Below are 14,206 nucleotides of genomic sequence, written 5' to 3'. Positions count from 1 at the left end.
TTAATTAGTGCCCGGTCTATTTCTAAATAAATTAAAAATAAACCATACTAATTAGATCCTAAAATTACCAAAATTCTACCTTTACCTTAAATAGTGTCTGGGGTACCTCTTCACCTGAAAGCCTCCAATCGCCGTCCTCTATAACTTTAAAAATCTCAAAATTTGACAGACGTTAGAAATAAATATAATTTACTTCTAACATATAAAATAACTTAAAAATAACTCAAATAATTTCAAACAACACATTTAATATCATGTATGTGGTCCGTTCAGTCAATGGATTTCCTGGGCGTTACAATTATACCCCCTTAAAAAGAATTTCGTCCCCGAAATTTGGCTTACCAAATAAATCTGGATAACTGGCTAGCATATCTGATTTCATCTCCCCTGTAGCTTCCTCCACTGAATGGTTCTGCCACTGAACTTTAACTATGGGAATCACTTGGTTCCTCAGCTTCCTCTCTTGCATCTCGAGGATACGTACCGGCCTCTCCTCGAAGAACAAGTCTCCTGCTAACTGTAAGGGTTCGAGCTCTAGTACATGCGTCGGATTAGCCATGTACTTCCTAAGCATCGAAACATGAAAGACATTATGCACTGCAGAAAGATGGGGCGGTAATGCCAATCTATAGGATAAAGTCCCCACTCGCTCCCGAATCTCAAATGGTCCGATGTAACGAGGGTTCAACTTCCCTTTCTTCCCGAATCTCAGCACTCCTTTCATCAGAGCCACCTTCAAGAACACGTGATCTCCCACTGCAAACTCTAGATCACGCCTACGTCTGTCAGCGTAGCTCTTCTGGAGACTCTGAACGGTCCTCATGCGTTGACATATCTGAACAACCATATCAGCAGTCTGTCTCACGATTTTTTGGTCCCATCTCAACCCTCTCACCAAAATCATCCCAGTGAATTGGAGTCCTGCACTTCCTCCCATACAATGCTTTGTAGGGAGCCATCTGAATGGAAGCATGATATATGTTATTATATGTAAACTCTATCAGTGGTAACTTCACCTCCCAAATCCCTCAGAAGTCCAGTACACACGCCCTCAGCAAGTCTTCAAATGTCTGAATCACCCTCTCCGACTGTCTGTCTGTCTGTGGGTGAAAGGTTTTGCTGAATTTCAGTCTAGTCCCCAATTCACGATGCAAACTCCTCCCGAAACCAGACGTGAACCGCGGTTCTCTGTCAGAGACAATCGACAATGGAATACCATGCAACCTGACAATATCTTTCAAGTACAGTTCAACATACTTACTCATGCTGTAGGTCATCTTAACAAGCAAGAAGTGAGCTGATTTGGTAAAACGATCCACAATCACCCAAATCGAGTTAAAACCCTGCAAGGTCCTCGGCAAACCCACAACAAAATCCATGCTGATATGCTCCCATTTTCACTCCGGAATAGGAAGCGGTTTCAACATCCCAGCTGGCCTCTGGTGCTCTGCCTTCACCTGCTGACACATGAGACACTCACTCACAAATCTGAAGATATCTCACTTCATACCTGGCCACCAGTACAAACGTTGTAAATCCTTGTACATATTTGTACTCCCTGGGTGGATAGAATACGGAGATCGGTGAGCCTCGGTTAGAACCTCCTGTCTCAGTGCATCATCGGCTGGAACCCAAAATCTGCCTCGATGTCGTATGATACCATCCTCCACTGTGTACAAACCACTGTCCCTCTCCACGTCACTCTGGCTCCACGTGAGTAATTGTGCATCAGTCTGCTGTCCCTCATGAATTTGGTCCCTCAAATTCAACTGCAATGTCAAGGCTGTTAACTTGACGATACCTCTCAAGTCACAAACTCCAAGTCGAACATCTGCATCTCCAACAACAGCGGTTTCTGAACTGTCAAGTGTGCCAATCCTGCTGACTTCCTGCTCAGTGCATCAGCAACATTGGCCTTCCCCGGATGGTAAATAATCACACAGTCATAGTCTTTCACTATCTCCAACAATCGATGTTGCCTCATGTTCAGCTCCTTCTGCATGAAGAAGTACTTGAGGCTCTTATGATCTGTAAAGATCTCACATCTCTCACCATAAAGATAGTGCCTCCAGATATTCAGTTCAAAGAATACTGCTGCTAACTCCAAATCGTGGGTGGGATAGTTCCTCTCATGGGTCTTTAACTGCCTGGAAGCGTAGGCAATTACTTTCCCATCTTGCATCAAAACTGCTCCCAAACCTGACGTATAAAAATCGGTGTACAACACATAACCTCCCTGCCCAGATGGCATCACTAACGCTGGAGTCTCGATCAAAGCTTGCTTCAGTACCTCAAATACCTTTTGGAAATCTGAACTCCACACGTACTTGACTCCTTTCCTCATCAAAGATGTCAAAGGTAGAGCCATCTTTGAGAATCCCTTAATGAATCGCCTGTAGTAACCTGCCAATCCCAAGAAACTGCGTATCTCACTGACTGTCTTAGGAACTGGCCAAGTCCTCACTGCTTCCACCTTAGCTGGGTACACCTCGACTCCTTCTTGGGAGATAATATGCCCCAAGAATGCCACCTTCTCTAGCTAGAAGTCACATTTACTGAATTTTGCGAACAACTGCCTATCTCTCAAAATCTGCAATACTGTCCTCAGATGTATGGCATGCTCCTCTCGACTCTTGGAATAGATCAAGATGTCGTCAATGAAAACAGTAACGAACTGGTCCAAGTATAGCTGGAAGACTCGGTTCATCATGTCCATGAACACTGAAGGAGCATTCGTCTGTCCGAAAGGCATAACCAGGAACTCGTAGTGTCCATAGCAAGTTCTGAAAGCTGTCTTATGGATGTATGCCTCTCTAATCCTCAACTGGTGGTACCCTGAACTAATATCTATCTTCGAAAACACTACTGCCCCCTGGAGCTAGTTGAACAAGTCCTCAATTCTCGGCAACAGGTATTTATTCTTCACTGTCAGCTTGTTCAACTGCCTGTAATCAATATACAACCGCATACTGCCATCCTTTTTCTTCACGAACAGCACTGGTGCGCCCCAAGGTGATGAACTAGGGCGTATGAATCCCTTGTCCAGTAACTCTTGAATCGGATCTTTCAATTCCTTCATCTCTGTAGGAGCTAATCTATAGGGAGCCTTAGATACTGGTACTTCACCTGGTACAAGATCAATGGAAAATTTGATCTCCCTGTCTGGTGGTAGTCCAAAAATATCATCAGGAAACACTTCTGGAAACTCACTAGCCACTGCAACATCTGATAAATTCTGTGCTCTTAGAGAAGCCACTGATCGAAACTGTTTGTCTCCCTGCACTGCCTGAAACGTCAACTGGCCTCCCTGAGGTAGTCTAACTGTCACCAGTCTGCTCTTGAAATCGATCACTAATCAATATCTGCTCAACCAGTCAATCCCCATAATAATATCAAAGTCTGGCATCGGTAGCACTATCAGATCAGCCGTCAGTGCATTACCCTGCAACTCTAGAATAATCCCTCTGAACACCCGATTAGTAAGAAGCTCTTCCCCTGATGGGACAGACACACTGTAGCCTACCTCTGACTCCTCGGGAAACCCTGACAACTGCTGAAATAATTGGGCCATGCCCTCTAGAATCTGCTCCCCTGTACTGCGGTTAACCCCTTCATTATTCCTGCGGGGAGTCCTCTTCCTGACATCTTTCTCAAACAATCCAACAGACCACCATGACCAACACACATGATACCTCAATGCAAAAGCACATAACTTTACTGAACAAACATCCAATGTGTGATTTTCCATGGTAGTTGTCCATGTGATCAAAACTCTATATATATATATATATATATATATATATATATATATATATATATATATATATATATATATTTTCTTTCGGCTCGGTAATACCGTATTAGCTTCGAAACATGTGGATCTCATCATACATAGCACAAAAAAAATTATAGAAACATATTTACTCCCTTTTCTTTGATACGACAAAAAAACGAAATCCCAAAACATCATTTTTTTTTATAATACTCACTTATAAATCTAGATCATCAAAAATACACTTTCTATCAACCAAATCGCATCAATACACTTTGAAAAATATATGACTTTACCGATGAGTCAAAAAAACGGATTAAAACTTGCCTTTTTTTGAAGAACGGTTGATCTGAAAAGCATTTCTGGAATCGAAGATAGGCCGGAACACAATCGGAAGCCGAAAATCAGCCCTAGCCGCCCTCTCTTCTCATGTTTTCTCCCCCTTTTCTATTCTTCTGACTGCGTTCTCTATTCTACTGATTACACGCTATTCTTTCTTTTTATTTTAACTTAATTATCTAATTAAAACACTAATAAACTCCTTAATTACTAAATAAACTAATTAATTACCTAATATATATATACTAACACACGCACCAACCACAAATAAATATAAATATATATACGTATATAATATATTAATAAATATATATAAAAGCTTATCAATTCCAATTAATCTCAATATTTACTAATTGGTAAAATACATTACTCATTCCAAAAATTATAAAATTCTCCTACAACTTAAATTTTAATTTAATTAGTGCACGGTCTATTCCAAAATAAATTAAAAATAAACCATACTAATTAGATCCTAAAATTACCAAAATTCTACCTTTACCTTAAATAGTGCCCGGGGTATCTCTTCACCTGAAAGCCTCCAATCGTCGTCTTTTATAATTTTAAAAATCTCAAAATTTGACAGACGTTAGAAATAAATATAATTTACTTCTAACATATAAAATAACTTAAAAATAACTCAAATAATTTCAAACAGCACATTTAATATCATGCATGTGGTCTGGTCAGTCAGTGGATTTCCTGGGCGTTACAGAAATAATCCAGAAGCTTTTAAATTAAAATTGTTCTAATTTACGTTTTTTTTAATGCCAAGCTCTTCATTATTAACGCATTAAATCATCCATAATATATTGACTATAAATGGTGTTATCAAAAGACAAAATTGGACATGTCCTCATCACTAATCAAAAGATTAATAAGAGAGGGTGTTTTGCAAAAGATTATATATATATATATTTATAAGTGATTAATTAAAGTTACAAATCACTATAAAGTGTTGAAAAATCAGAAGTGAATTGCGCTAAAAAAAGGGAAAAACTGAAAATCAGACGTTGATATTATTTGATAAATATATGTTATTATAATACTAACTTTTTACTAGTAGCATCCCATCAACGTACTTTCGGATCGGATGTCAACTTAATTAAACAAAAATTAACGCAAAATTTATATTTAAGAAACACATAAAACTCATATTTTTTTAAGCCAAAACCAAAACCAAAACCAAAACCACCTTTTTTGCAAACATTCCTTAAAGTAAGGATCACCCTATTGATTAACTCGATAGCCAAGCATACTTTGTGCAGAACTTGTCAAAAGAATATTAGAAAAAAAATAGAACATGAACTTTTAAAATCATCTTTTTACAGAATTAAAAATCAGATACAATCATACAAAAGATAATCAAGATTCCATTTACATTCATATTAGCTTCCCATTATTTTCACATAGTTGTAATACTGTCGATTTCCCATAATATCCACAAAATCATCGTTTTTAATTATTTTTAATTTTTTCAGATTAGCAATACTATAGTCATACTCATAACTAGAGATGTCAAAACGGGCCAGCGGGGCGGGCCAACCCACAACCCATCGCAACCCCCCATTAGGCGGGACGGAAATGAAAAAAAACTGAAAGCGTGAGAATAAGTGTTAAGACTCTAAACACAAGCGGACAGATTTCTGACTTTCTAGTTTTCACCAACCATTGACATAAATCAGAAATAGATGCCATTGCTCTAAAATCAGAAAGTTGTCGAACATGATCAAAATGCTCAAATTGGATTCTTAATTTAAGCATCTCATGTTCTACAAAGTCTTTTGGATAAAACTTTTGTACCATTCTACAAATATCATCAATTCTAAATGAACTGTGCATCTCCCTTGGATCTAATGTCGAGTTAAGAATAATCAACTCCACTGTTGTCATTGAATTTGCAATTCAATTCTTGTAATTGAGAGTCTATCACTACATTAAAAATATCAATTGTGTAACGATGCTCTACCGTAATTTCTTCTTGTTGATGGCGAGCTCTTCCTCTTCTTGCAATATATTGAGCATTAAAATCTGGCATTGGTATATTAATTGCTTGATCGAAAGATTTCACATTCGCAACCAATTCATCCCATCCAACATCTCTCAATTTTTGAATGAGCAACTGAGTAGATGAAACGAGATGCATTGCATTCAAAATATCTTGAGACTGAAGTTGCAAAGCTTGACAAAGCAAATTAGAAATCTCCAAAATCTTCCTCATAAGATGCAAAATAAAGAAAAATTCAAAAGAAGTCAAGACCTCATATGCTGCATCAGCATCTCCACGTTGAGCAGGTGTCCACAATGATATTCAATAAAACTTCATATGTTGCACTAAACATCTTTATCAAACTAGATATAGATTTCAAATGAGAACTCCAACGAGCATCACCTGCCCTTTGTAAAGAACCAATTTGATCAAGTCCTTTTCCACTTTCAAGCTCATTAATATTAAGCAAATAAGCAATATTTTAGGCATGAGCGGCTCTTAATTGGTCATTACGCTTACATGAGGCTCCAACAATATTGATAATAGAGCTTAACTTGGTAAAAAAATGATGGACAGAGATAACTTCCTTCGACGCAGCAACTAGTGTCAATTGCAAACGACGTGCAAAACAATGAACCTAGTAAGCATAAGGGCATTCACCTAAAATTAAAGCTTGCAATCCATTACATTCACCACGCATGTTACTTGCACCATCATAACCTTGCCCTCGAATATTTTGAACATCAAGAGTATGGCTAGATAGGACAGAAAAGATACATTCTTTCAATGTTAATGCAACCATATCTTTAACATGAACAAGTCCAAAGAAGCGCTCTTGCACATAGCCATCTTTGTCAACAAACCTCAAGACAATTGACATTTGCTTTTATTTAGATTCATCTCGAGCTTCATCAACAATGATACAAAATTTTGCATCGCCAATTTCTTCTCGAATGGAATTCTTGACTCTAGCTGCCAAGACTTGCAAAATTTGTTTTTTGTGTTGTTGGTGATGTATATGATGCATTTCGTGGAGCTTTGGCCAAAACTTCTTCTATTTTATCATTGTAAGATGCTATGAAACTCAATAGTTCTAAAAAATTACCTCGATTTGTTGATGATATAGACTCATCATGACCTCTGAAATAATATCCTTGAAATGCAAGCTTGTCTCAATTGAAGCTTTCAAGCGAAGTCTGTTTTCTGCAACTTCTTGAGATGTGAATTTCTCAAAACTTTGTACAATATGTATTTGTTGGTTCATGAGATCTTCACCTCTTTTTTAGCATTTCGATGAGGTGAAGTGAGATTTTTTCCGATATGTACAAAAATGCCAATTTTTCTCATATCTTATCTTCTTCCATGAATTAAACCCATTAATATTAAATGCATCTAATCCAGAAGGTTTATCTTGAGCATGAAATACATAGCATGATAAACAAAATGCAGCATCTAAAGTAGGAGAATATTCCAACCAAGATGGGAATAACTTAAACCACGATGCCTGAAAACTACGAGGATGTTTTCCTCCAGACTTGGGATATTGTACGGAAAACATACATTGATATGGACCATCGTTAATATAAGCTCTTCTAACTTCATCACGCTTTTCAATGGGGTACTCCCATATTTGCGGTCGCAATCCTGGATCACGTACTAATGATTGAATATCAAATCTCTCGTTGATTTCAACTCTTAAAGATTTTGCAGGGCGACTTCAAGAATTCAATTGATCAATAAATGTAGTTATATTTGATTGAGATGTTTGAATCTCATCGTTATTTCTTTTGAAGAATGCATCAATTGTCTGTGGTTTTTTCATATACAAAAAAGATTGACCAAGTTAGAGTAATAAACTATAAACTAATCTATTAAAAACGACAAATAATGCAAGAATTAATTTTCCCATTTTAAAAATAAAAAAACAAATCTAACCAGAAAAACAGAGTGATCTGGACAAAATTTATGCCAAATCTAAGCAACAAAATTTTTCCATTTCTATCAAGTTCAGTTTAGTACCTAACAATTAACATTGTATGCTCTCATCGTATATTTTAATTTACAAATGAATTAAACAAAATCCAATAGCTAATAACACATTTTAATGAAAAAAAAACCTTTCTACTATATCAATATGCCCATCGTTGTTCAATTTTCTGGTAGTTTATTTAACAATATCTAGTTTATCTTTATCAATTAAATTACATTATGATTCATGACTATACTAAAAATACTTTGTTATCCATAAATATTTTCGACCAATTATTCAAAAAATATAAATAGTCAAACAAAAATAATCAAAGACTCAAAAATTAACAATGCTAATTTCATTTTTTACAATAAATTTTAGTATTTCTAATATTGATATCAAATTTTTTGTCCCATATTTAAATGAAACAAAGATTTAAAACAAGAAAAAAATAAAGAGAAGAATTAAGAAATATATGCTCTCAAGAAATCAAAACCTATTTTTTTTGGGGAAAAAAGATTTAAAATACATGATTTAAAATACATGATATGAAGAAAAAATACACACAAAAAAAGCTGAAAGCATTTATGAAATGACCTTAAATCTTAATTGGGTGTTGTGTGTCACTGTGTTGGTCGGGCACTCGGAAGAGTCGAAGAAAAGAAATGAATCAAATATCCCACAAAAAAGAGAGTCTGATTGCCACTTAAAAATAATTACCTTATTTTATTTGAAAAGTAAATATATTATATATTAAAGGAGATGGGGCACGGCCCATTAAAAAGAGGACCAAAAAAAGCCAATATATATATATATACTAATTTTTTTTTTTTGGGAGGTCCCCCCTAAGACACTAGGTGGCTCAGCCCTTGCAACAAACTACATACATACATACATACATACATATATATATATATATATATATATATATATGCTTCGAGTTTGGAGTTGATAAAATTACTTGTCTTCATTTTTGGGCATTTACATCCCATATTTTTACCGTGCAATCGGCAAAACCAGATGCTAGAAGTGACCCTTCACCACCGATGTAACATTTGGTAACATCGAAAAATTTAATTACATGAAAGACTAATTGGATTTTTTGCTATTAATACAAACAATTACGTACGTTATGAGAAAGTTAATCTCCACCTGAAAGAAAGTGACCATATGCAAGAGCAGTACTGTGACGCCCGGGGCTAAAGAGGCAGGGAGTGATCGCCGGTGCCAAGAGGTTGCACGGACAATGAGCGGCTCCTGGTAGGCTTCTAGGCGGAGGGAGACATGAATGAACCGATCCCGTGCCGGAATGAGAGGGATTCTGAGACTGTGTAGGTATGAGACTACATAGTTGAGGAGGACTTAAAAGATTTCATATGTACTGCTCATATCAAGAAGGTGCATATTCTTTTCGGAAGCTCATCACATAAGAACTCCAAAGTTAAGCGTGCTTGACTTGGGGCAATTATAGGATGGGTGACCCCCTGGAAAGTTTTTCAGGGTGCGTGTGAGTGAGAACAAAGCACGCTGAAAAGACCCGTCTTGATACAGTGGGGCGTTATAAATGGTATCAAAGCCGACCTCTCTTAGTACGGTATGGTTCGGGGACGAACCAAGCGGAAGCTGGTGGGCATGTGACGCCCGGGAATGAAGAGGCAGGGAGTGATCGCCAGTGCCAAGAGGTTGCACGGACAATGAGCGGCTTCTGGTAGGCTTCTAGGCGGAGGGAGACATGAATGAACCGATCCCGTACCGGAATGAGAGAGATTCTGAGACTGTGTAGGTATGGGACTACATAGTTGAGGAGGGCTTAAAAGATTTCATATGTACTGCTCATATCAAGAAGGTGCATCTTCTTTTCGGAAGCTCATCACATAAGAACTCCAAAGTTAAGCGTGCTTGACTTGGAGCAATATAGGATGGGTGACCCCCTGGGAAGTTTCTCAGGGTGCGTGTGAGTGAGGACAAAGCACGCTGAAAAGACCCGTCTTGATACAGTGGGGCGTTATAAGTACCAACCACACAACGACCAGTTGACAGATCCCACATATCATTATTGTGTCGTACATCTTCATCACCAGATGACATGAAAAACTAATTGGATTTTTTGCTATTAATACAAACAATTACGTACGTTATGAGAAAGTTAATCTCCACCTAAAAGAAAGTGACCATATGCAAGAGCAGTGACCAACCACACAGCGACCAGTTGCCAGATCCCACATATTATTATTGTGTCGTACAACTTCATCACCAGATGCCATGTTCGTTAGGATTTATATCAAAATGACATGATGATAATAAAAATTACAGAATAAAATAATCAACAAGAACACAAAGGATTTACGTGGTTTAACCAATATAGGTTATGTTCACGGAGCTATTTCAAATATTTATAACCGAGAGAAATATTACAAGTGTATACAAAACACTTTCACTCATGCGCCAACCAAAACCCCGAGTATTACCGAGAAAATATTTCTCTAACTCACACAAAAGAACACTCAAGAATATACCAAGAAACTCTCTCTTTTTTTTTTCTTTTGCTCTCTGCTCTGCTCTAGGATGGGATGAATGAATTATAGAGTTACTCTCCGCGTGAAATTAAATGCATTCTTTTCCCAGCCACCAACCAAAAACCATCACTGCCATTATCCCAAAAATCACCCCAATCTCCCACTTGAAGACTTGATTTCAATCATGGCTTCACATAGTCAATGCAGCAGCTCGTATATCCTTCTTACACTTGCAGTCTGACTGAAGTTGAGCACAACTTCAGTTTTTCAATAGTTACTGTCTTTGTGAACATATCAGCTGGATTTTTACTTCCAGGAATTTTCTCAAGCATCAAGATTCCATCTTCCAGAACCGATTTGATGAAATGGTACCGAACCTGTATATGATTCGTCCTAGCATGATAAACAAGATTCTTTGCTAATTGAATAACACTCTGACTCTCACAGTATAACGTACTGTCTTCAAGCTTCTGACCCAATTATTCCAGAAATGATCTCAACCATATCATCTCTTTGCTAGCTTCTGTCATTGCAACATACTCAGCTTCAGTAGTCGAAAGTGCAACAATCTTTTGTAACTTCGACACCCAGATTACTGCAGTACCACCCAATCTGAAAACATATCTAGCAGTACTCTTTTTTCCGTGTAGGTCACCACCCATGTCGGCATCTACAAAGCCTTGTAAGCCTGAATTTGAGTTTTTGAAGCACAGAGATGAGCTGCTAGTACCTTTCAAATATCTGAGAATCCATGCTTCCCAGTGTTGTTTTCCCGAATTGTTCATAAACCTGCTCACAACTCCCACTGCATGTGTTATATCTGGTCTTGTGCACACCATTGCATACATGAGGCATCCGACAGTAGAAGCATAAGGAACCTTGTTCCTGTAAGCATGATCTTGTTTCGTCGATGGTGATTGGGCTTTGGTTAGTTTGAAATGACTAGCCAAAGGAGTACTCACAGTTTTAGCTTCATCTATGTTAAATCTGCTAACAACCTTTTTCACATACTCTTCTTGAGATAACTTCAAGATTCCATTCACCCGATCTCTTGAGATCCTCATTCCAAGGATTTGCTTTGAAGCACCCATGTAATGGTCCGGGTGCATCCCTTCACAGCTCAGGGGACCCGCAACCATTGTGCTACTCATGGACTTCTCCCCACCTGGCTAGGGGAGTTTTTGCCCTCCCCAGGGATCGAACCTTGTACCTCCAGGCTTAAGTATAAAGTTTTCTGATCTCTGGTACCATTGAGCTAGGAGGGCAAAAACTCCCCTAGCGAGTAGCACAATGGTTGCGGGCCCCCTGAGCTGTGAAGGAATGCACCCGGACCATTACAAAAAGGGCGCCCTTTTATGTAATGGACTGGGCCTCTCTGCTGCCCAGCCATTTTGCTACTCATGGCCTTCTTCCCCCTGGTGGGAAGTTCCATGCCCTCCTCAAATTCGAACCTTATACCTCCAGGCTAAGTACAAAGTCTTATCAAGTTTGGTACCATTGAGCTAGTCTAGCTCAATGGTACCAGACTTGATAAGACTTTGTACTTAGCCTGGAGGTGCAATGTTCAAGTCTGGGGAGGGCATGAAACTTCCCATCAGGGGGAAGAAGGCTATGAGTAGCAAAAATGGCTGGGCCAGCAGAGAGAAAAGCCCAGTCCATTACAACTCAAATCTTTTGTATCAAATTCTTTTGATAACTCTCTCTTGAACTTATCAATCTCTTCCAGACATGCTCCTGCTATCAACATGTAATCCACATATAGCAGTAGAATGATATAAGAACATTCAATCTTCTTCACATAACAACAGTTGTAGTGACCCGTATCCAGAATTATCGATTAATGAGTAATTAATCGAGTGATCATGTTTAGATTTAGTAAAACATGATTAAGGGGTTTTCAAAAGGATCTAAGGAGTTCAAAATGGATCTAGAACACTCGAAAATGGTCGGGATGGTTTCGAGGGTTCGGAGGGATCGGATGCTCCGAACCAGGATCGGAGGATCTGAATTCAGATAGGAGGCTCCGATCGTGCGTGGCCAGCTATTCTGAAATAATATGTCATTGGTGACGTCACAATGGGTGACTTCGAACGGTCCGAAGATGGATCGGAGGATCCAAACTCGTGTCAGCATGTGTCCTCTGGAAGCTAGACACGTGGTTGGCTGAGAAAGTTCGGACAGAGGGTTCGAACGCTCCAAACTGGATCGGAGGATCCGAACGTGGGATCGGACGGTCCGAACATTGTCTATATAAGGGGCAACCGAGTTCATTTCTTCTTGCACCATTTCCTCATTTCCTCTCTTCTTTTAGCTAGTATTAGGCTTTCTAGGCGTCTTATTGGGAATCCGTAAGTAGCGGAGCAATCCCAGCGTCGTAGCTAAGCTGTGGCTGAGTTTTGAGGCAGTCACCATCAGCGGGCTGGAAACGGATGCATGTATAGCTATGGTCTCCTTAAATTATTTGGGAGTATACAATAGCTTAGTTAAGGCTTTTAGAGCTTAAATATTGATGCATGAGTAATTTTCATTATAGATCTGATGATAGGCTAGAACCTAGAGTGGGACTGCTAGGCTGCCTTTAGTAAGGTACGTAAGTACTGAATAAGATATCCAGCGGGTATGCATGCTTATGTGTTGCATTTATGTGTCATGACTTGTATGTTATTGCATGAGTTATTATGCAGCATGTGCATATTATATTGTGTCTGTACATCTTTTGAGATGAGCCATGTAGGGCCGCTCAGCCCTGTTTGGACGGTTGATGTCGAGTGCCCCGCGACCGTCGGTTAGCCGGCACTGACATCTGAGAGGCACGGTCCACGTCCAGTAGAAATGAGGGAATCAACTAGGGGTTTGATTCCTCCAGTGTCGCTACTCATATCCTAAGCGCCTGTCTGATCAGTTTGTATACAGTTATCCCGGATATGGATACCTAGTCATATTCATTTGCATGCATAATGTTTGTATGTTTACCCGTGCTTTCGTATTGAGCGTAGTCGCTCACGTCCAGTATTTCTGTATTTCTATACACCACATTCGACGGGGTAGATGCAGGTGCAGGTATTGCGCCAGTAGCTTGGAGAAGCCAGCAACCAGTGAAGACAACAAGATTAGTTATAGGTTTTATATTAAGATTATTCGATTGGATTGTATAATCAAATTTATTTAACCGGTTGTATTATGCCGATCTACTTTTATTTAAGTCTTTCACAACATTTTATTTTAATTGCATGCTTAATTATGCTATATCTCTGAGTAGGTAGTGGATCTAGGTTGGTTCGTTACATTTATTGGTATCAAAGTGCATGCAAAGAGACTTGAGATATAGTATTAAGACTTTGGGTTATCCTTGTAGATTTGGAGAAACCTTTGATGATGATGCGACTAGGTTGCCCGAAGACTATCATCATCAGCAGGATTTCTAAAGATTTAGCTTATGTGACTCTAGCAATTGCGGACAGGAGCGGAGGATTGTGTCTAAGTCATCAAGATTTCTACTCATGTGGATTCTAGTTTCGGACCGAGTACCAGATACCTGTTGGAACATGTTTTCAGATCATAGATCTGATACCCGGTGCAGCGGAAGTTTAAAATTTTATATGGAACGATTTCATATCATGGGT

Source organism: Henckelia pumila, chromosome 2 (genome assembly GCF_033568475.1).
Source record: "Henckelia pumila isolate YLH828 chromosome 2, ASM3356847v2, whole genome shotgun sequence".
In the NCBI taxonomy this organism is placed as follows: Eukaryota; Viridiplantae; Streptophyta; class Magnoliopsida; order Lamiales; family Gesneriaceae; genus Henckelia; species Henckelia pumila.
The sequence above is the reverse complement of the archived record's forward strand: the minus strand, read 5'-3'. Positions refer to the sequence as shown.